The sequence below is a fragment of the Schistocerca piceifrons genome, chromosome 5 (genome assembly GCF_021461385.2).
Source record: "Schistocerca piceifrons isolate TAMUIC-IGC-003096 chromosome 5, iqSchPice1.1, whole genome shotgun sequence".
Classification (NCBI taxonomy): Eukaryota; Metazoa; Arthropoda; class Insecta; order Orthoptera; family Acrididae; genus Schistocerca; species Schistocerca piceifrons.
In genome coordinates, this window is record NC_060142.1 from 119,475,829 (window position 1) to 119,495,440 (window position 19,612).

The 19,612-nt window shown below is 51.1% G+C and overlaps 17 non-coding genes across 17 annotated transcripts; all 17 read right to left on the reverse strand.

Moving 5' to 3' along the window:
• Positions 1 to 942: 942 nt before the first annotated feature.
• LOC124799327 lies at positions 943 to 1,061 on the reverse strand. The gene has a single exon (XR_007017016.1). It is a non-coding gene; the product is annotated as a 5S ribosomal RNA (ribosomal RNA).
• Positions 1,062 to 2,040: 979 nt separating this feature from the next.
• LOC124799475 lies at positions 2,041 to 2,159 on the reverse strand. The gene has a single exon (XR_007017037.1). It is a non-coding gene; the product is annotated as a 5S ribosomal RNA (ribosomal RNA).
• A 980-nt stretch (positions 2,160 to 3,139) lies between these two features.
• Positions 3,140 to 3,258, reverse strand: LOC124799595. The gene has a single exon (XR_007017050.1). It is a non-coding gene; the product is annotated as a 5S ribosomal RNA (ribosomal RNA).
• Positions 3,259 to 4,241: 983 nt separating this feature from the next.
• On the reverse strand, positions 4,242 to 4,360 carry LOC124799764. Its single transcript, XR_007017085.1, has one exon. It is a non-coding gene; the product is annotated as a 5S ribosomal RNA (ribosomal RNA).
• Positions 4,361 to 5,340: 980 nt separating this feature from the next.
• Positions 5,341 to 5,459, reverse strand: LOC124799879. The gene has a single exon (XR_007017098.1). It is a non-coding gene; the product is annotated as a 5S ribosomal RNA (ribosomal RNA).
• A 980-nt stretch (positions 5,460 to 6,439) lies between these two features.
• Positions 6,440 to 6,558, reverse strand: LOC124799364. Its single transcript, XR_007017022.1, has one exon. It is a non-coding gene; the product is annotated as a 5S ribosomal RNA (ribosomal RNA).
• Positions 6,559 to 7,537: 979 nt separating this feature from the next.
• On the reverse strand, positions 7,538 to 7,656 carry LOC124799375. Its single transcript, XR_007017028.1, has one exon. It is a non-coding gene; the product is annotated as a 5S ribosomal RNA (ribosomal RNA).
• A 980-nt stretch (positions 7,657 to 8,636) lies between these two features.
• Positions 8,637 to 8,755, reverse strand: LOC124799387. The gene has a single exon (XR_007017029.1). It is a non-coding gene; the product is annotated as a 5S ribosomal RNA (ribosomal RNA).
• Positions 8,756 to 9,734: 979 nt separating this feature from the next.
• Positions 9,735 to 9,853, reverse strand: LOC124799399. Its single transcript, XR_007017030.1, has one exon. It is a non-coding gene; the product is annotated as a 5S ribosomal RNA (ribosomal RNA).
• Positions 9,854 to 10,834: 981 nt separating this feature from the next.
• On the reverse strand, positions 10,835 to 10,953 carry LOC124799411. The gene has a single exon (XR_007017031.1). It is a non-coding gene; the product is annotated as a 5S ribosomal RNA (ribosomal RNA).
• Positions 10,954 to 11,933: 980 nt separating this feature from the next.
• Positions 11,934 to 12,052, reverse strand: LOC124799423. Its single transcript, XR_007017032.1, has one exon. It is a non-coding gene; the product is annotated as a 5S ribosomal RNA (ribosomal RNA).
• Positions 12,053 to 13,032: 980 nt separating this feature from the next.
• Positions 13,033 to 13,151, reverse strand: LOC124799434. Its single transcript, XR_007017033.1, has one exon. It is a non-coding gene; the product is annotated as a 5S ribosomal RNA (ribosomal RNA).
• A 980-nt stretch (positions 13,152 to 14,131) lies between these two features.
• LOC124799446 lies at positions 14,132 to 14,250 on the reverse strand. The gene has a single exon (XR_007017034.1). It is a non-coding gene; the product is annotated as a 5S ribosomal RNA (ribosomal RNA).
• A 980-nt stretch (positions 14,251 to 15,230) lies between these two features.
• LOC124799457 lies at positions 15,231 to 15,349 on the reverse strand. Its single transcript, XR_007017035.1, has one exon. It is a non-coding gene; the product is annotated as a 5S ribosomal RNA (ribosomal RNA).
• Positions 15,350 to 16,329: 980 nt separating this feature from the next.
• Positions 16,330 to 16,448, reverse strand: LOC124799469. Its single transcript, XR_007017036.1, has one exon. It is a non-coding gene; the product is annotated as a 5S ribosomal RNA (ribosomal RNA).
• A 980-nt stretch (positions 16,449 to 17,428) lies between these two features.
• LOC124799482 lies at positions 17,429 to 17,547 on the reverse strand. The gene has a single exon (XR_007017038.1). It is a non-coding gene; the product is annotated as a 5S ribosomal RNA (ribosomal RNA).
• Positions 17,548 to 18,527: 980 nt separating this feature from the next.
• LOC124799493 lies at positions 18,528 to 18,646 on the reverse strand. Its single transcript, XR_007017039.1, has one exon. It is a non-coding gene; the product is annotated as a 5S ribosomal RNA (ribosomal RNA).
• Positions 18,647 to 19,612: the final 966 nt, after the last annotated feature.

Genomic DNA, 19,612 nt, shown 5'->3' on the forward strand with positions numbered 1-19,612 from the left:
GCTTCTCTCCCAACACACAAAATGTTAGTTTTCCGCCGCATTTGACGAAAGCACTTCCTTCTGCAACAGCCAGTTCCTCGAGGACGGCGCGGGGGGCGCGCCCGGCGTCCCAGCAGAACGACGGCCCGAATTAGCGGGCGCACCGCCGCATGTGTGAGACGCACTGCTGCTCGTTGCACCTCCTGTCATTCGCTGGGCGCGTGCAGCCTTCGACACTAGCGGAGGACGCAACTTGTCCCTGGTGTCCAGCGGAGGGCCTGTGCAGGGTGTGGCAGTGTCGTGCTGGAGGGCGCCACTTGGTAGCGATGTGAGCTTCCTCGCCTCGCCTCACACCAGGTGTCTGCGTAGTTTGCACTGCATTCGCACCATTCCTGTCCCCGTCCCGACTTGTCCCGACTTTGCTCGACTGCCGCTCGCTGCCGCTCGGGTCGTGGTCCATATGAACGGCGCAAGCACGACAAACGTCTGCGGGACTAGACGACGCTACTAAAGAATAAATTTATGATTACAAATCAAATTTGGAACTGTACAGTGCTGCCCAACAATGGCGCTGACGCATTTCAGGGCTCACCTGCAGATTCGTGCTGTTTCGTCGTTTTCAAAGACTTCCCGGCAAACTTCGTTAGCACATTCTCCTCAAACTGAGTTAATTACCGCATTATCGTACCGTTGCATTAGTTTAAAATGCTTAAGAAAGTATCTTTGTCACAACAGAAAGGTAGTATGAGAAGACTGCTGACAGGGTGGCGACTTAAAAAGGAAAAATGCATGGGAGCCAACAGTACCATTTTTTATTGGTTCATTTTTTTGTTTTTTGTTTTCGTACCATCACAGTAGTTTAAAATGCTTGAGGAAACGTATTTGTCACAACAGAAGTGAAAAGAGGGCTGGCAGGAGTAGCGACATAAAAAGGAAAAAAAAAAAAAAAAAAAAAAGAAGGAGAGCCAACAGCACCCGGGTTTCCCAGGCGGTCACCCATCCAAGTACTAACCGGGCCAGATGATGCTTAACTTCGGTGATCGGACGAGAACCGGTGTATTCATCATTGTATGGCCGTTGGCACTAGTGTAATGTAGGAGCACGGCAGAATTCGCGTTCGGCTTCTCTCCCAACACACAAAATGTTAGTTTTCCGCCGCATTTGACGAAAGCACTTCCTTCTGCAACAGCCAGTTCCTCGAGGACGGCGCGGGGGGCGCGCCCGGCGTCCCAGCAGAACGACGGCCGAATTAGCGGGCGCACCGCCGCATGTGTGAGACGCACTGCTGCTCGTTGCACCTCCTGTCATTCGCTGGGCGCGTGCAGCCTTCGACACTAGCGGAGGACGCAACTTGTCCCTGGTGTCCAGCGGAGGGCCTGTGCAGGGTGTGGCAGTGTCGTGCTGGAGGGCGCCACTGGTAGCGATGTGAGCTTCCTCGCCTCGCCTCACACCAGGTGTCTGCGTAGTTTGCACTGCATTCGCACCATTCCTGTCCCCGTCCCGACTTGTCCCGACTTTGCTCGACTGCCGCTCGCTGCCGCTCGGGTCGTGGTCCATATGACGGCGCAAGCACGACAAACGTCTGCGGGACTAGACGACGCTACTAAAGAATAAATTTATGATTACAAATCAAATTTGGAACTGTACAGTGCTGCCCAACAATGGCGCTGACGCATTTCAGGGCTCACCTGCAGATTCGTGCTGTTTCGTCGTTTTCAAAGACTTCCCGGCAAACTTCGTTAGCACATTCTCCCTCAAACTGAGTTAATTACCGCATTATCGTACCGTTGCATTAGTTTAAATGCTTAAGAAAGTATCTTTGTCACAACAGAAAGGTAGTATGAGAAGACTGCTGACAGGGTGGCGACTTAAAAAGGAAAAAATGCATGGGAGCCAACAGTACCATTTTTTATTGGTTCATTTTTTTGTTTTTTGTTTTCGTACCATCACAGTAGTTTAAAATGCTTGAGGAAACGTATTTGTCACAACAGAAGTGAAAAGAGGGCTGGCAGGAGTAGCGACATAAAAAGGAAAAAAAAAAAAAAAAAAAAAAAGAAGGAGAGCCAACAGCACCCGGGTTTCCCAGGCGGTCACCCATCCAAGTACTAACCGGGCCAGATGATGCTTAACTTCGGTGATCGGACGAGAACCGGTGTATTCATCATTGTATGGCCGTTGGCACTAGTGTAATGTAGGAGCACGGCAGAATTCGCGTTCGGCTTCTCTCCCAACACACAAAATGTTAGTTTTCCGCCGCATTTGACGAAAGCACTTCCTTCTGCAACAGCCAGTTCCTCGAGGACGGCGCGGGGGGCGCGCCCGGCGTCCCAGCAGAACGACGGCCGAATTAGCGGGCGCACCGCCGCATGTGTGAGACGCACTGCTGCTCGTTGCACCTCCTGTCATTCGCTGGGCGCGTGCAGCCTTCGACACTAGCGGAGGACGCAACTTGTCCCTGGTGTCCAGCGGAGGGCCTGTGCAGGGTGTGGCAGTGTCGTGCTGGAGGGCGCCACTGGTAGCGATGTGAGCTTCCTCGCCTCGCCTCACACCAGGTGTCTGCGTAGTTTGCACTGCATTCGCACCATTCCTGTCCCCGTCCCGACTTGTCCCGACTTTGCTCGACTGCCGCTCGCTGCCGCTCGGGTCGTGGTCCATATGACGGCGCAAGCACGGACAAACGTCTGCGGGACTAGACGACGCTACTAAAGAATAAATTTATGATTACAAATCAAATTTGGAACTGTACAGTGCTGCCCAACAATGGCGCTGACGCATTTCAGGGCTCACCTGCAGATTCGTGCTGTTTCGTCGTTTTCAAAGACTTCCCGGCAAACTTCGTTAGCACATTCTCCCTCAAACTGAGTTAATTACCGCATTATCGTACCGTTGCATTAGTTTAAAATGCTTAAGAAAGTATCTTTGTCACAACAGAAAGGTAGTATGAGAAGACTGCTGACAGGGTGGCGACTTAAAAAGGAAAAAATGCATGGGAGCCAACAGTACCATTTTTTATTGGTTCATTTTTTTTGTTTTTTGTTTTCGTACCATCACAGTAGTTTAAAATGCTTGAGGAAACGTATTTGTCACAACAGAAGTGAAAAGAGGGCTGGCAGGAGTAGCGACATAAAAAGGAAAAAAAAAAAAAAAAAAAAAGAAGGAGAGCCAACAGCACCCGGGTTTCCCAGGCGGTCACCCATCCAAGTACTAACCGGGCCAGATGATGCTTAACTTCGGTGATCGGACGAGAACCGGTGTATTCATCATTGTATGGCCGTTGGCACTAGTGTAATGTAGGAGCACGGCAGAATTCGCGTTCGGCTTCTCTCCCAACACACAAAATGTTAGTTTTCCGCCGCATTTGACGAAAGCACTTCCTTCTGCAACAGCCAGTTCCTCGAGGACGGCGCGGGGGGCGCGCCCGGCGTCCCAGCAGAACGACCGGCCCGAATTAGCGGGCGCCACCGCCGCATGTGTGAGACGCACTGCTGCTCGTTGCACCTCCTGTCATTCGCTGGGCGCGTGCAGCCTTCGACACTAGCGGAGGACGCAACTTGTCCCTGGTGTCCAGCGGAGGGCCTGTGCAGGGGTGTGGCAGTGTCGTGCTGGAGGGCGCCACTGGTAGCGATGTGAGCTTCCTCGCCTCGCCTCACACCAGGTGTCTGCGTAGTTTGCACTGCATTCGCACCATTCCTGTCCCCGTCCCGACTTGTCCCGACTTTGCTCGACTGCCGCTCGCTGCCGCTCGGGTCGTGGTCCATATGACGGCGCAAGCACGACAAACGTCTGCGGGACTAGACGACGCTACTAAAGAATAAATTTATGATTACAAATCAAATTTGGAACTGTACAGTGCTGCCCAACAATGGCGCTGACGCATTTCAGGGCTCACCTGCAGATTCGTGCTGTTTCGTCGTTTTCAAAGACTTCCCGGCAAACTTCGTTAGCACATTCTCCCTCAAACTGAGTTAATTACCGCATTATCGTACCGTTGCATTAGTTTAAAATGCTTAAGAAAGTATCTTTGTCACAACAGAAAGGTAGTATGAGAAGACTGCTGACAGGGTGGCGACTTAAAAAGGAAAAAATGCATGGGAGCCAACAGTACCATTTTTTATTGGTTCATTTTTTTGTTTTTTGTTTTCGTACCATCACAGTAGTTTAAAATGCTTGAGGAAACGTATTTGTCACAACAGAAGTGAAAAGAGGGCTGGCAGGAGTAGCGACATAAAAAGGAAAAAAAAAAAAAAAAAAAAAAGAAGGAGAGCCAACAGCACCCGGGTTTCCCAGGCGGTCACCCATCCAAGTACTAACCGGGCCAGATGATGCTTAACTTCGGTGATCGGACGAGAACCGGTGTATTCATCATTGTATGGCCGTTGGCACTAGTGTAATGTAGGAGCACGGCAGAATTCGCGTTCGGCTTCTCTCCCAACACACAAAATGTTAGTTTTCCGCCGCATTTGACGAAAGCACTTCCTTCTGCAACAGCCAGTTCCTCGAGGACGGCGCGGGGGGGCGCGCCCGGCGTCCCAGCAGAACGACGGCCGAATTAGCGGGCGCACCGCCGCATGTGTGAGACGCACTGCTGCTCGTTGCACCTCCTGTCATTCGCTGGGCGCGTGCAGCCTTCGACACTAGCGGAGGACGCAACTTGTCCCTGGTGTCCAGCGGAGGGCCTGTGCAGGGTGTGGCAGTGTCGTGCTGGAGGGCGCCACTGGTAGCGATGTGAGCTTCCTCGCCTCGCCTCACACCAGGTGTCTGCGTAGTTTGCACTGCATTCGCACCATTCCTGTCCCCGTCCCGACTTGTCCCGACTTTGCTCGACTGCCGCTCGCTGCCGCTCGGGTCGTGGTCCATATGACGGCGCAAGCACGACAAACGTCTGCGGGACTAGACGACGCTACTAAAGAATAAATTTATGATTACAAATCAAATTTGGAACTGTACAGTGCTGCCCAACAATGGCGCTGACGCATTTCAGGGCTCACCTGCAGATTCGTGCTGTTTCGTCGTTTTCAAAGACTTCCCGGCAACTTCGTTAGCACATTCTCCCTCAAACTGAGTTAATTACCGCATTATCGTACCGTTGCATTAGTTTAAAAATGCTTAAGAAAGTATCTTTGTCACAACAGAAAGGTAGTATGAGAAGACTGCTGACAGGGTGGCGACTTAAAAAGGAAAAAAATGCATGGAGCCAACAGTACCATTTTTTATTGGTTCATTTTTTTGTTTTTGTTTTCGTACCATCACAGTAGTTTAAAATGCTTGAGGAAACGTATTTGTCACAACAGAAGTGAAAAGAGGGCTGGCAGGAGTAGCGACATAAAAAGGAAAAAAAAAAAAAAAAAAAAAAAGAAGGAGAGCCAACAGCACCCGGGTTTCCCAGGCGGTCACCCATCCAAGTACTAACCGGGCCAGATGATGCTTAACTTCGGTGATCGGACGAGAACCGGTGTATTCATCATTGTATGGCCGTTGGCACTAGTGTAATGTAGGAGCACGGCAGAATTCGCGTTCGGCTTCTCTCCCAACACACAAAATGTTAGTTTTCCGCCGCATTTGACGAAAGCACTTCCTTCTGCAACAGCCAGTTCCTCGAGGACGGCGCGGGGGGCGCGCCCGGCGTCCCAGCAGAACGACGGCCGAATTAGCGGGCGCACCGCCGCATGTGTGAGACGCACTGCTGCTCGTTGCACCTCCTGTCATTCGCTGGGCGCGTGCAGCCTTCGACACTAGCGGAGGACGCAACTTGTCCCTGGTGTCCAGCGGAGGGCCTGTGCAGGGTGTGGCAGTGTCGTGCTGGAGGGCGCCACTGGTAGCGATGTGAGCTTCCTCGCCTCGCCTCACACCAGGTGTCTGCGTAGTTTGCACTGCATTCGCACCATTCCTGTCCCCGTCCCGACTTGTCCCGACTTTGCTCGACTGCCGCTCGCTGCCGCTCGGGTCGTGGTCCATATGACGGCGCAAGCACGACAAACGTCTGCGGGACTAGACGACGCTACTAAAGAATAAATTTATGATTACAAATCAAATTTGGAACTGTACAGTGCTGCCCAACAATGGCGCTGACGCATTTCAGGGCTCACCTGCAGATTCGTGCTGTTTCGTCGTTTTCAAAGACTTCCCGGCAAACTTCGTTAGCACATTCTCCCTCAAACTGAGTTAATTACCGCATTATCGTACCGTTGCATTAGTTTAAAATGCTTAAGAAAGTATCTTTGTCACAACAGAAAGGTAGTATGAGAAGGACTGCTGACAGGGTGGCGACTTAAAAAGGAAAAAATGCATGGGAGCCAACAGTACCATTTTTTATTGGTTCATTTTTTTGTTTTTTGTTTTCGTACCATCACAGTAGTTTAAAATGCTTGAGGAAACGTATTTGTCACAACAGAAGTGAAAAGAGGGCTGGCAGGAGTAGCGACATAAAAAGGAAAAAAAAAAAAAAAAAAAAAAGAAGGAGAGCCAACAGCACCCGGGTTTCCCAGGCGGTCACCCATCCAAGTACTAACCGGGCCAGATGATGCTTAACTTCGGTGATCGGACGAGAACCGGTGTATTCATCATTGTATGGCCGTTGGCACTAGTGTAATGTAGGAGCACGGCAGAATTCGCGTTCGGCTTCTCTCCCAACACACAAAATGTTAGTTTTCCGCCGCATTTGACGAAAGCACTTCCTTCTGCAACAGCCAGTTCCTCGAGGACGGCGCGGGGGGCGCGCCCGGCGTCCCAGCAGAACGACGGCCGAATTAGCGGGCGCACCGCCGCATGTGTGAGACGCACTGCTGCTCGTTGCACCTCCTGTCATTCGCTGGGCGCGTGCAGCCTTCGACACTAGCGGAGGACGCAACTTGTCCCTGGTGTCCAGCGGAGGGCCTGTGCAGGGTGTGGCAGTGTCGTGCTGGAGGGCGCCACTGGTAGCGATGTGAGCTTCCTCGCCTCGCCTCACACCAGGTGTCTGCGTAGTTTGCACTGCATTCGCACCATTCCTGTCCCCGTCCCGACTTGTCCCGACTTTGCTCGACTGCCGCTCGCTGCCGCTCGGGTCGTGGTCCATATGACGGCGCAAGCACGACAAACGTCTGCGGGACTAGACGACGCTACTAAAGAATAAATTTATGATTACAAATCAAATTTGGAACTGTACAGTGCTGCCCAACAATGGCGCTGACGCATTTCAGGGCTCACCTGCAGATTCGTGCTGTTTCGTCGTTTTCAAAGACTTCCCGGCAAACTTCGTTAGCACATTCTCCCTCAAACTGAGTTAATTACCGCATTATCGTACCGTTGCATTAGTTTAAAATGCTTAAGAAAGTATCTTTGTCACAACAGAAAGGTAGTATGAGAAGACTGCTGACAGGGTGGCGACTTAAAAAGGAAAAAATGCATGGGAGCCAACAGTACCATTTTTTATTGGTTCATTTTTTTGTTTTTTGTTTTCGTACCATCACAGTAGTTTAAAATGCTTGAGGAAACGTATTTGTCACAACAGAAGTGAAAAGAGGGCTGGCAGGAGTAGCGACATAAAAAGGAAAAAAAAAAAAAAAAAAAAAAGAAGGAGAGCCAACAGCACCCGGGTTTCCCAGGCGGTCACCCATCCAAGTACTAACCGGGCCAGATGATGCTTAACTTCGGTGATCGGACGAGAACCGGTGTATTCATCATTGTATGGCCGTTGGCACTAGTGTAATGTAGGAGCACGGCAGAATTCGCGTTCGGCTTCTCTCCCAACACACAAAATGTTAGTTTTCCGCCGCATTTGACGAAAGCACTTCCTTCTGCAACAGCCAGTTCCTCGAGGACGGCGCGGGGGGCGCGCCCGGCGTCCCAGCAGAACGACGGCCGAATTAGCGGGCGCACCGCCGCATGTGTGAGACGCACTGCTGCTCGTTGCACCTCCTGTCATTCGCTGGGCGCGTGCAGCCTTCGACACTAGCGGAGGACGCAACTTGTCCCTGGTGTCCAGCGGAGGGCCTGTGCAGGGTGTGGCAGTGTCGTGCTGGAGGGCGCCACTGGTAGCGATGTGAGCTTCCTCGCCTCGCCTCACACCAGGTGTCTGCGTAGTTTGCACTGCATTCGCACCATTCCTGTCCCCGTCCCGACTTGTCCCGACTTTGCTCGACTGCCGCTCGCTGCCGCTCGGGTCGTGGTCCATATGACGGCGCAAGCACGACAAACGTCTGCGGGACTAGACGACGCTACTAAAGAATAAATTTATGATTACAAATCAAATTTGGAACTGTACAGTGCTGCCCAACAATGGCGCTGACGCATTTCAGGGCTCACCTGCAGATTCGTGCTGTTTCGTCGTTTTCAAAGACTTCCCGGCAAACTTCGTTAGCACATTCTCCCTCAAACTGAGTTAATTACCGCATTATCGTACCGTTGCATTAGTTTAAAATGCTTAAGAAAGTATCTTTGTCACAACAGAAAGGTAGTATGAGAAGACTGCTGACAGGGTGGCGACTTAAAAAGGAAAAAATGCATGGGAGCCAACAGTACCATTTTTTATTGGTTCATTTTTTTGTTTTTTGTTTTCGTACCATCACAGTAGTTTAAAATGCTTGAGGAAACGTATTTGTCACAACAGAAGTGAAAAGAGGGCTGGCAGGAGTAGCGACATAAAAAGGAAAAAAAAAAAAAAAAAAAAAAAGAAGGAGAGCCAACAGCACCCGGGTTTCCCAGGCGGTCACCCATCCAAGTACTAACCGGGCCAGATGATGCTTAACTTCGGTGATCGGACGAGAACCGGTGTATTCATCATTGTATGGCCGTTGGCACTAGTGTAATGTAGGAGCACGGCAGAATTCGCGTTCGGCTTCTCTCCCAACACACAAAATGTTAGTTTTCCGCCGCATTTGACGAAAGCACTTCCTTCTGCAACAGCCAGTTCCTCGAGGACGGCGCGGGGGGCGCGCCCGGCGTCCCAGCAGAACGACGGCCGAATTAGCGGGCGCACCGCCGCATGTGTGAGACGCACTGCTGCTCGTTGCACCTCCTGTCATTCGCTGGGCGCGTGCAGCCTTCGACACTAGCGGAGGACGCAACTTGTCCCTGGTGTCCAGCGGAGGGCCTGTGCAGGGTGTGGCAGTGTCGTGCTGGAGGGCGCCACTGGTAGCGATGTGAGCTTCCTCGCCTCGCCTCACACCAGGTGTCTGCGTAGTTTGCACTGCATTCGCACCATTCCTGTCCCCGTCCCGACTTGTCCCGACTTTGCTCGACTGCCGCTCGCTGCCGCTCGGGTCGTGGTCCATATGACGGCGCAAGCACGACAAACGTCTGCGGGACTAGACGACGCTACTAAAGAATAAATTTATGATTACAAATCAAATTTGGAACTGTACAGTGCTGCCCAACAATGGCGCTGACGCATTTCAGGGCTCACCTGCAGATTCGTGCTGTTTCGTCGTTTTCAAAGACTTCCCGGCAAACTTCGTTAGCACATTCTCCCTCAAACTGAGTTAATTACCGCATTATCGTACCGTTGCATTAGTTTAAAATGCTTAAGAAAGTATCTTTGTCACAACAGAAAGGTAGTATGAGAAGACTGCTGACAGGGTGGCGACTTAAAAAGGAAAAAATGCATGGGAGCCAACAGTACCATTTTTTATTGGTTCATTTTTTTGTTTTTTGTTTTCGTACCATCACAGTAGTTTAAAATGCTTGAGGAAACGTATTTGTCACAACAGAAGTGAAAAGAGGGCTGGCAGGAGTAGCGACATAAAAAGGAAAAAAAAAAAAAAAAAAAAAAGAAGGAGAGCCAACAGCACCCGGGTTTCCCAGGCGGTCACCCATCCAAGTACTAACCGGGCCAGATGATGCTTAACTTCGGTGATCGGACGAGAACCGGTGTATTCATCATTGTATGGCCGTTGGCACTAGTGTAATGTAGGAGCACGGCAGAATTCGCGTTCGGCTTCTCTCCCAACACACAAAATGTTAGTTTTCCGCCGCATTTGACGAAAGCACTTCCTTCTGCAACAGCCAGTTCCTCGAGGACGGCGCGGGGGGCGCGCCCGGCGTCCCAGCAGAACGACGGCCGAATTAGCGGGCGCACCGCCGCATGTGTGAGACGCACTGCTGCTCGTTGCACCTCCTGTCATTCGCTGGGCGCGTGCAGCCTTCGACACTAGCGGAGGACGCAACTTGTCCCTGGTGTCCAGCGGAGGGCCTGTGCAGGGTGTGGCAGTGTCGTGCTGGAGGGCGCCACTGGTAGCGATGTGAGCTTCCTCGCCTCGCCTCACACCAGGTGTCTGCGTAGTTTGCACTGCATTCGCACCATTCCTGTCCCCGTCCCGACTTGTCCCGACTTTGCTCGACTGCCGCTCGCTGCCGCTCGGGTCGTGGTCCATATGACGGCGCAAGCACGACAAACGTCTGCGGGACTAGACGACGCTACTAAAGAATAAATTTATGATTACAAATCAAATTTGGAACTGTACAGTGCTGCCCAACAATGGCGCTGACGCATTTCAGGGCTCACCTGCAGATTCGTGCTGTTTCGTCGTTTTCAAAGACTTCCCGGCAAACTTCGTTAGCACATTCTCCCTCAAACTGAGTTAATTACCGCATTATCGTACCGTTGCATTAGTTTAAAATGCTTAAGAAAGTATCTTTGTCACAACAGAAAGGTAGTATGAGAAGACTGCTGACAGGGTGGCGACTTAAAAAGGAAAAAATGCATGGGAGCCAACAGTACCATTTTTTATTGGTTCATTTTTTTGTTTTTTGTTTTCGTACCATCACAGTAGTTTAAAATGCTTGAGGAAACGTATTTGTCACAACAGAAGTGAAAAGAGGGCTGGCAGGAGTAGCGACATAAAAAGGAAAAAAAAAAAAAAAAAAAAAAAAGAAGGAGAGCCAACAGCACCCGGGTTTCCCAGGCGGTCACCCATCCAAGTACTAACCGGGCCAGATGATGCTTAACTTCGGTGATCGGACGAGAACCGGTGTATTCATCATTGTATGGCCGTTGGCACTAGTGTAATGTAGGAGCACGGCAGAATTCGCGTTCGGCTTCTCTCCCAACACACAAAATGTTAGTTTTCCGCCGCATTTGACGAAAGCACTTCCTTCTGCAACAGCCAGTTCCTCGAGGACGGCGCGGGGGGCGCGCCCGGCGTCCCAGCAGAACGACGGCCGAATTAGCGGGCGCACCGCCGCATGTGTGAGACGCACTGCTGCTCGTTGCACCTCCTGTCATTCGCTGGGCGCGTGCAGCCTTCGACACTAGCGGAGGACGCAACTTGTCCCTGGTGTCCAGCGGAGGGCCTGTGCAGGGTGTGGCAGTGTCGTGCTGGAGGGCGCCACTGGTAGCGATGTGAGCTTCCTCGCCTCGCCTCACACCAGGTGTCTGCGTAGTTTGCACTGCATTCGCACCATTCCTGTCCCCGTCCCGACTTGTCCCGACTTTGCTCGACTGCCGCTCGCTGCCGCTCGGGTCGTGGTCCATATGACGGCGCAAGCACGACAAACGTCTGCGGGACTAGACGACGCTACTAAAGAATAAATTTATGATTACAAATCAAATTTGGAACTGTACAGTGCTGCCCAACAATGGCGCTGACGCATTTCAGGGCTCACCTGCAGATTCGTGCTGTTTCGTCGTTTTCAAAGACTTCCCGGCAAACTTCGTTAGCACATTCTCCCTCAAACTGAGTTAATTACCGCATTATCGTACCGTTGCATTAGTTTAAAATGCTTAAGAAAGTATCTTTGTCACAACAGAAAGGTAGTATGAGAAGACTGCTGACAGGGTGGCGACTTAAAAAGGAAAAAATGCATGGGAGCCAACAGTACCATTTTTTATTGGTTCATTTTTTTGTTTTTTGTTTTCGTACCATCACAGTAGTTTAAAATGCTTGAGGAAACGTATTTGTCACAACAGAAGTGAAAAGAGGGCTGGCAGGAGTAGCGACATAAAAAGGAAAAAAAAAAAAAAAAAAAAAAAGAAGGAGAGCCAACAGCACCCGGGTTTCCCAGGCGGTCACCCATCCAAGTACTAACCGGGCCAGATGATGCTTAACTTCGGTGATCGGACGAGAACCGGTGTATTCATCATTGTATGGCCGTTGGCACTAGTGTAATGTAGGAGCACGGCAGAATTCGCGTTCGGCTTCTCTCCCAACACACAAAATGTTAGTTTTCCGCCGCATTTGACGAAAGCACTTCCTTCTGCAACAGCCAGTTCCTCGAGGACGGCGCGGGGGGCGCGCCCGGCGTCCCAGCAGAACGACGGCCGAATTAGCGGGCGCACCGCCGCATGTGTGAGACGCACTGCTGCTCGTTGCACCTCCTGTCATTCGCTGGGCGCGTGCAGCCTTCGACACTAGCGGAGGACGCAACTTGTCCCTGGTGTCCAGCGGAGGGCCTGTGCAGGGTGTGGCAGTGTCGTGCTGGAGGGCGCCACTGGTAGCGATGTGAGCTTCCTCGCCTCGCCTCACACCAGGTGTCTGCGTAGTTTGCACTGCATTCGCACCATTCCTGTCCCCGTCCCGACTTGTCCCGACTTTGCTCGACTGCCGCTCGCTGCCGCTCGGGTCGTGGTCCATATGACGGCGCAAGCACGACAAACGTCTGCGGGACTAGACGACGCTACTAAAGAATAAATTTATGATTACAAATCAAATTTGGAACTGTACAGTGCTGCCCAACAATGGCGCTGACGCATTTCAGGGCTCACCTGCAGATTCGTGCTGTTTCGTCGTTTTCAAAGACTTCCCGGCAAACTTCGTTAGCACATTCTCCCTCAAACTGAGTTAATTACCGCATTATCGTACCGTTGCATTAGTTTAAAATGCTTAAGAAAGTATCTTTGTCACAACAGAAAGGTAGTATGAGAAGACTGCTGACAGGGTGGCGACTTAAAAAGGAAAAAATGCATGGGAGCCAACAGTACCATTTTTTATTGGTTCATTTTTTTGTTTTTTGTTTTCGTACCATCACAGTAGTTTAAAATGCTTGAGGAAACGTATTTGTCACAACAGAAGTGAAAAGAGGGCTGGCAGGAGTAGCGACATAAAAAGGAAAAAAAAAAAAAAAAAAAAAAAGAAGGAGAGCCAACAGCACCCGGGTTTCCCAGGCGGTCACCCATCCAAGTACTAACCGGGCCAGATGATGCTTAACTTCGGTGATCGGACGAGAACCGGTGTATTCATCATTGTATGGCCGTTGGCACTAGTGTAATGTAGGAGCACGGCAGAATTCGCGTTCGGCTTCTCTCCCAACACACAAAATGTTAGTTTTCCGCCGCATTTGACGAAAGCACTTCCTTCTGCAACAGCCAGTTCCTCGAGGACGGCGCGGGGGGCGCGCCCGGCGTCCCAGCAGAACGACGGCCGAATTAGCGGGCGCACCGCCGCATGTGTGAGACGCACTGCTGCTCGTTGCACCTCCTGTCATTCGCTGGGCGCGTGCAGCCTTCGACACTAGCGGAGGACGCAACTTGTCCCTGGTGTCCAGCGGAGGGCCTGTGCAGGGTGTGGCAGTGTCGTGCTGGAGGGCGCCACTGGTAGCGATGTGAGCTTCCTCGCCTCGCCTCACACCAGGTGTCTGCGTAGTTTGCACTGCATTCGCACCATTCCTGTCCCCGTCCCGACTTGTCCCGACTTTGCTCGACTGCCGCTCGCTGCCGCTCGGGTCGTGGTCCATATGACGGCGCAAGCACGACAAACGTCTGCGGGACTAGACGACGCTACTAAAGAATAAATTTATGATTACAAATCAAATTTGGAACTGTACAGTGCTGCCCAACAATGGCGCTGACGCATTTCAGGGCTCACCTGCAGATTCGTGCTGTTTCGTCGTTTTCAAAGACTTCCCGGCAAACTTCGTTAGCACATTCTCCCTCAAACTGAGTTAATTACCGCATTATCGTACCGTTGCATTAGTTTAAAATGCTTAAGAAAGTATCTTTGTCACAACAGAAAGGTAGTATGAGAAGACTGCTGACAGGGTGGCGACTTAAAAAGGAAAAAATGCATGGGAGCCAACAGTACCATTTTTTATTGGTTCATTTTTTTGTTTTTTGTTTTCGTACCATCACAGTAGTTTAAAATGCTTGAGGAAACGTATTTGTCACAACAGAAGTGAAAAGAGGGCTGGCAGGAGTAGCGACATAAAAAGGAAAAAAAAAAAAAAAAAAAAAAAGAAGGAGAGCCAACAGCACCCGGGTTTCCCAGGCGGTCACCCATCCAAGTACTAACCGGGCCAGATGATGCTTAACTTCGGTGATCGGACGAGAACCGGTGTATTCATCATTGTATGGCCGTTGGCACTAGTGTAATGTAGGAGCACGGCAGAATTCGCGTTCGGCTTCTCTCCCAACACACAAAATGTTAGTTTTCCGCCGCATTTGACGAAAGCACTTCCTTCTGCAACAGCCAGTTCCTCGAGGACGGCGCGGGGGGCGCGCCCGGCGTCCCAGCAGAACGACGGCCGAATTAGCGGGCGCACCGCCGCATGTGTGAGACGCACTGCTGCTCGTTGCACCTCCTGTCATTCGCTGGGCGCGTGCAGCCTTCGACACTAGCGGAGGACGCAACTTGTCCCTGGTGTCCAGCGGAGGGCCTGTGCAGGGTGTGGCAGTGTCGTGCTGGAGGGCGCCACTGGTAGCGATGTGAGCTTCCTCGCCTCGCCTCACACCAGGTGTCTGCGTAGTTTGCACTGCATTCGCACCATTCCTGTCCCCGTCCCGACTTGTCCCGACTTTGCTCGACTGCCGCTCGCTGCCGCTCGGGTCGTGGTCCATATGACGGCGCAAGCACGACAAACGTCTGCGGGACTAGACGACGCTACTAAAGAATAAATTTATGATTACAAATCAAATTTGGAACTGTACAGTGCTGCCCAACAATGGCGCTGACGCATTTCAGGGCTCACCTGCAGATTCGTGCTGTTTCGTCGTTTTCAAAGACTTCCCGGCAAACTTCGTTAGCACATTCTCCCTCAAACTGAGTTAATTACCGCATTATCGTACCGTTGCATTAGTTTAAAATGCTTAAGAAAGTATCTTTGTCACAACAGAAAGGTAGTATGAGAAGACTGCTGACAGGGTGGCGACTTAAAAAGGAAAAAATGCATGGGAGCCAACAGTACCATTTTTTATTGGTTCATTTTTTTGTTTTTTGTTTTCGTACCATCACAGTAGTTTAAAATGCTTGAGGAAACGTATTTGTCACAACAGAAGTGAAAAGAGGGCTGGCAGGAGTAGCGACATAAAAAGGAAAAAAAAAAAAAAAAAAAAAAAGAAGGAGAGCCAACAGCACCCGGGTTTCCCAGGCGGTCACCCATCCAAGTACTAACCGGGCCAGATGATGCTTAACTTCGGTGATCGGACGAGAACCGGTGTATTCATCATTGTATGGCCGTTGGCACTAGTGTAATGTAGGAGCACGGCAGAATTCGCGTTCGGCTTCTCTCCCAACACACAAAATGTTAGTTTTCCGCCGCATTTGACGAAAGCACTTCCTTCTGCAACAGCCAGTTCCTCGAGGACGGCGCGGGGGGCGCGCCCGGCGTCCCAGCAGAACGACGGCCGAATTAGCGGGCGCACCGCCGCATGTGTGAGACGCACTGCTGCTCGTTGCACCTCCTGTCATTCGCTGGGCGCGTGCAGCCTTCGACACTAGCGGAGGACGCAACTTGTCCCTGGTGTCCAGCGGAGGGCCTGTGCAGGGTGTGGCAGTGTCGTGCTGGAGGGCGCCACTGGTAGCGATGTGAGCTTCCTCGCCTCGCCTCACACCAGGTGTCTGCGTAGTTTGCACTGCATTCGCACCATTCCTGTCCCCGTCCCGACTTGTCCCGACTTTGCTCGACTGCCGCTCGCTGCCGCTCGGGTCGTGGTCCATATGACGGCGCAAGCACGACAAACGTCTGCGGGACTAGACGACGCTACTAAAGAATAAATTTATGATTACAAATCAAATTTGGAACTGTACAGTGCTGCCCAACAATGGCGCTGACGCATTTCAGGGCTCACCTGCAGATTCGTGCTGTTTCGTCGTTTTCAAAGACTTCCCGGCAAACTTCGTTAGCACATTCTCCCTCAAACTGAGTTAATTACCGCATTATCGTACCGTTGCATTAGTTTAAAATGCTTAAGAAAGTATCTTTGTCACAACAGAAAGGTAGTATGAGAAGACTGCTGACAGGGTGGCGACTTAAAAAGGAAAAAATGCATGGGAGCCAACAGTACCATTTTTTATTGGTTCATTTTTTTGTTTTTTGTTTTCGTACCATCACAGTAGTTTAAAATGCTTGAGGAAACGTATTTGTCACAACAGAAGTGAAAAGAGGGCTGGCAGGAGTAGCGACATAAAAAGGAAAAAAAAAAAAAAAAAAAAAAAGAAGGAGAGCCAACAGCACCCGGGTTTCCCAGGCGGTCACCCATCCAAGTACTAACCGGGCCAGATGATGCTTAACTTCGGTGATCGGACGAGAACCGGTGTATTCATCATTGTATGGCCGTTGGCACTAGTGTAATGTAGGAGCACGGCAGAATTCGCGTTCGGCTTCTCTCCCAACACACAAAATGTTAGTTTTCCGCCGCATTTGACGAAAGCACTTCCTTCTGCAACAGCCAGTTCCTCGAGGACGGCGCGGGGGGCGCGCCCGGCGTCCCAGCAGAACGACGGCCGAATTAGCGGGCGCACCGCCGCATGTGTGAGACGCACTGCTGCTCGTTGCACCTCCTGTCATTCGCTGGGCGCGTGCAGCCTTCGACACTAGCGGAGGACGCAACTTGTCCCTGGTGTCCAGCGGAGGGCCTGTGCAGGGTGTGGCAGTGTCGTGCTGGAGGGCGCCACTGGTAGCGATGTGAGCTTCCTCGCCTCGCCTCACACCAGGTGTCTGCGTAGTTTGCACTGCATTCGCACCATTCCTGTCCCCGTCCCGACTTGTCCCGACTTTGCTCGACTGCCGCTCGCTGCCGCTCGGGTCGTGGTCCATATGACGGCGCAAGCACGACAAACGTCTGCGGGACTAGACGACGCTACTAAAGAATAAATTTATGATTACAAATCAAATTTGGAACTGTACAGTGCTGCCCAACAATGGCGCTGACGCATTTCAGGGCTCACCTGCAGATTCGTGCTGTTTCGTCGTTTTCAAAGACTTCCCGGCAAACTTCGTTAGCACATTCTCCCTCAAACTGAGTTAATTACCGCATTATCGTACCGTTGCATTAGTTTAAAATGCTTAAGAAAGTATCTTTGTCACAACAGAAAGGTAGTATGAGAAGACTGCTGACAGGGTGGCGACTTAAAAAGGAAAAAATGCATGGGAGCCAACAGTACCATTTTTTATTGGTTCATTTTTTTGTTTTTTGTTTTCGTACCATCACAGTAGTTTAAAATGCTTGAGGAAACGTATTTGTCACAACAGAAGTGAAAAGAGGGCTGGCAGGAGTAGCGACATAAAAAGGAAAAAAAAAAAAAAAAAAAAAAAGAAGGAGAGCCAACAGCACCCGGGTTTCCCAGGCGGTCACCCATCCAAGTACTAACCGGGCCAGATGATGCTTAACTTCGGTGATCGGACGAGAACCGGTGTATTCATCATTGTATGGCCGTTGGCACTAGTGTAATGTAGGAGCACGGCAGAATTCGCGTTCGGCTTCTCTCCCAACACACAAAATGTTAGTTTTCCGCCGCATTTGACGAAAGCACTTCCTTCTGCAACAGCCAGTTCCTCGAGGACGGCGCGGGGGGCGCGCCCGGCGTCCCAGCAGAACGACGGCCGAATTAGCGGGCGCACCGCCGCATGTGTGAGACGCACTGCTGCTCGTTGCACCTCCTGTCATTCGCTGGGCGCGTGCAGCCTTCGACACTAGCGGAGGACGCAACTTGTCCCTGGTGTCCAGCGGAGGGCCTGTGCAGGGTGTGGCAGTGTCGTGCTGGAGGGCGCCACTGGTAGCGATGTGAGCTTCCTCGCCTCGCCTCACACCAGGTGTCTGCGTAGTTTGCACTGCATTCGCACCATTCCTGTCCCCGTCCCGACTTGTCCCGACTTTGCTCGACTGCCGCTCGCTGCCGCTCGGGTCGTGGTCCATATGACGGCGCAAGCACGACAAACGTCTGCGGGACTAGACGACGCTACTAAAGAATAAATTTATGATTACAAATCAAATTTGGAACTGTACAGTGCTGCCCAACAATGGCGCTGACGCATTTCAGGGCTCACCTGCAGATTCGTGCTGTTTCGTCGTTTTCAAAGACTTCCCGGCAAACTTCGTTAGCACATTCTCCCTCAAACTGAGTTAATTACCGCATTATCGTACCGTTGCATTAGTTTAAAATGCTTAAGAAAGTATCTTTGTCACAACAGAAAGGTAGTATGAGAAGACTGCTGACAGGGTGGCGACTTAAAAAGGAAAAAATGCATGGGAGCCAACAGTACCATTTTTTATTGGTTCATTTTTTTGTTTTTTGTTTTCGTACCATCACAGTAGTTTAAAATGCTTGAGGAAACGTATTTGTCACAACAGAAGTGAAAAGAGGGCTGGCAGGAGTAGCGACATAAAAAGGAAAAAAAAAAAAAAAAAAAAAAAGAAGGAGAGCCAACAGCACCCGGGTTTCCCAGGCGGTCACCCATCCAAGTACTAACCGGGCCAGATGATGCTTAACTTCGGTGATCGGACGAGAACCGGTGTATTCATCATTGTATGGCCGTTGGCACTAGTGTAATGTAGGAGCACGGCAGAATTCGCGTTCGGCTTCTCTCCCAACACACAAAATGTTAGTTTTCCGCCGCATTTGACGAAAGCACTTCCTTCTGCAACAGCCAGTTCCTCGAGGACGGCGCGGGGGGCGCGCCCGGCGTCCCAGCAGAACGACGGCCGAATTAGCGGGCGCACCGCCGCATGTGTGAGACGCACTGCTGCTCGTTGCACCTCCTGTCATTCGCTGGGCGCGTGCAGCCTTCGACACTAGCGGAGGACGCAACTTGTCCCTGGTGTCCAGCGGAGGGCCTGTGCAGGGTGTGGCAGTGTCGTGCTGGAGGGCGCCACTGGTAGCGATGTGAGCTTCCTCGCCTCGCCTCACACCAGGTGTCTGCGTAGTTTGCACTGCATTCGCACCATTCCTGTCCCCGTCCCGACTTGTCCCGACTTTGCTCGACTGCCGCTCGCTGCCGCTCGGGTCGTGGTCCATATGACGGCGCAAGCACGACAAACGTCTGCGGGACTAGACGACGCTACTAAAGAATAAATTTATGATTACAAATCAAATTTGGAACTGTACAGTGCTGCCCAACAATGGCGCTGACGCATTTCAGGGCTCACCTGCAGATTCGTGCTGTTTCGTCGTTTTCAAAGACTTCCCGGCAAACTTCGTTAGCACATTCTCCCTCAAACTGAGTTAATTACCGCATTATCGTACCGTTGCATTAGTTTAAAATGCTTAAGAAAGTATCTTTGTCACAACAGAAAGGTAGTATGAGAAGACTGCTGACAGGGTGGCGACTTAAAAAGGAAAAAATGCATGGGAGCCAACAGTACCATTTTTTATTGGTTCATTTTTTTGTTTTTTGTTTTCGTACCATCACAGTAGTTTAAAATGCTTGAGGAAACGTATTTGTCACAACAGAAGTGAAAAGAGGGCTGGCAGGAGTAGCGACATAAAAAGGAAAAAAAAAAAAAAAA